Raw genomic sequence first — 2,315 nt, 5'->3', positions numbered from 1 at the left:
ACCCATTTAGCTACGGAGTTGCTACGGATTTGGCCCGTAGCTACAAGTCTCGTCGCAAATTCATTTGCTACCAAATTTAGCTATGGATATCATATTTGCGACGGTTTTAGCTATTATAGCTACGCCTTCTGCTACGAAAATGCTCGCTATGGATTTTGCTACAAATTTTTAGCTATGAATTTTTAGCTACCAAATTCCGCTACGAATTTTTAGCTACTATGGAGTTTTTGCTACGAATTTGGCTACCAAGTTTTGCTACACATTTAGCTATTGTTTTGTTACAAATCTACTACCTAATTTAGCTATCAATTTTTCTACAAACTATATAAGAGTTTTGGTAAGAAGTTAGCTAGAGATTTTTGAAGATGTTTGCTGGGAGTTATGTAAAGTTTTTGCTACATATTTAGCTAAGCTAAGGCTTTTTTTTTCTACAACTTTTCCATATATAAATTATTATCTAATTGTTTCTTATAGACAGTGTACTCAAATCTCTGTAGATAGATACATATTATACCAAAGATAAATATACGATCAAATATGAATATCCATATGTATTATTATAAAGATCCAAATTATCCAAAAGCAATACATTAAACCCATATCATGAGGAAAAAAATTCTGGTGGGTTTTGTGACGATAATTGAAATCTTGTTCGTTCCAATGTATAACTTGTATTTTCTTCATTTTTCTCCGTCATAGCACACTTCTCTACTGTATCTTTTTTTAATTTTGTTGCTTTTCTGTTCAATCTTGAAGCAGATAATAAAGAAACTAGTGTGTTTGTTTCTGCAAGTTGATAAAATGAATTACATATATGAAGCAATATGCCAAAGATATAAACGAAAATATTAACTTGGTTATATAATATATTACCTGAACATTGAAGGACAATAAGAGTTCAAACTCTAATCTTCAAACAGATATATAGTTTAATGGGGGCAAACCTCAAGTTTACAATTTGACCTGACATAATTCAATATATATTTACCAAAGTTTTACATTGACTAGTACTAATTACCAAATAGTAATTACTTACATGTAACATGAATTGTTCTCTGTAATGGACCTCTAGCAAAAATCCAAGTTCAACCTGCATATATGTGGTCAACTATTAAAAATAATTAATACACTAATAAATTTATGAAAACATTAATTATTACATAATGATCAACAAGTATAGATAAAATAAACTAAATGTTGTATGCCTCAAAAATCAACTTATTAGATACATCAACCTATCTGAAGCCAATTCCTTTCTATATATATATTTGCTAAACGGAAATATTTGTTGACCCGTTTGAGATGAACACTACCTAAATCAACAGTTTATAAGTAAAAGTTTTAAAAATTCCACCACTACAATAAACTAAAAAGAAGTACGGACATTTCAAGATTCAAACCAAATATTTAAACCTTCAATTCAGCAATCAAGTTTTATCTTATTCCAAATGAAAGCAACAAGTTTCTGAGTTTCTGGAAACAAATCACTTTATCAGCTTCAAGGTACTTACAAAAAACAAAGATATAAACACTCTGACTTACTGCAAATCAAATATGAATAACAATTTAGAACATAGGTTTAACAAATTATACTATCAGTTGGCGCACATAATAAAACAACGAGATCGAGTAGAGATTGGGGTTAAAATTTTCACCAGTGTCTCTGAATTGCAAAGCATTAAATGTGATACCGCTCAATTCCACCTCCATTATTAACTTCTTCGAGCTCTTTGCTAATTTTCCTTCTCTGTAAGGAATGGGACTTCTAATTGAACTCAAGGGGAATATGAATATATTATGGTGAAAAAGGGGAATGGGGAACATGGGTGAACCGACAAACAGGGATTTGGATTTTTGGGGGGAATTGAAAATCAATTTGGGGGATTTTGGAAATATTTCAGTTTTGGAGGGAAGTAAATATTTTAGAGGTGATTTTAATAATTGAATTTTTATCTTTTATTTTGAAAAGAATATATAAATTTAACTTTTAACAAATGAGCCTAAACCTAAAAATAGGAGGCGTTTGTTTCGCGAAATGATTTGGATTTGCAATTGGAATTTGTATAAGAATTAGAATTTGAAGAAATTGGATTTGGAATTTAAACATTCTAATTGGAATTGGAAATTGTTGGAATTAGAATCTCAATTCCATATTTGTTGTGTTTGGTTGTCAAATGAATTGGAATCCATCACCCAGGCACCCACAACCACTAATTCTGGTCGAAACGGTACAGGTTGAAACGGTTAGCGTCGAAACGGTTCGGGTCGAAGAGGTTTGATTCGAAACGGTACTGGTCGAAACGGTACGAGTCGAA

General features: G+C 31.2%; 1 long non-coding RNA gene across 1 annotated transcript; it reads right to left on the bottom strand.

Annotated features, from left to right (window-relative positions):
- Positions 1-526: 526 nt before the first annotated feature.
- LOC110909662 lies at positions 527-1,874 on the bottom strand. Its single transcript, XR_002575521.2, has 4 exons — positions 1,656-1,874; positions 1,037-1,090; positions 874-963; positions 527-786 (listed from the first exon to the last, which is right to left on the bottom strand). It is a non-coding gene; the product is annotated as an uncharacterized LOC110909662 (long non-coding RNA).
- Between the last annotated feature and the right edge of the window lie 441 nt (positions 1,875-2,315).

Source organism: Helianthus annuus, chromosome 15 (genome assembly GCF_002127325.2).
Source record: "Helianthus annuus cultivar XRQ/B chromosome 15, HanXRQr2.0-SUNRISE, whole genome shotgun sequence".
NCBI lineage: Eukaryota > Viridiplantae > Streptophyta > Magnoliopsida > Asterales > Asteraceae > Helianthus > Helianthus annuus.
The sequence above is the reverse complement of the archived record's forward strand: the minus strand, read 5'-3'. Positions and strand labels throughout refer to the sequence as shown.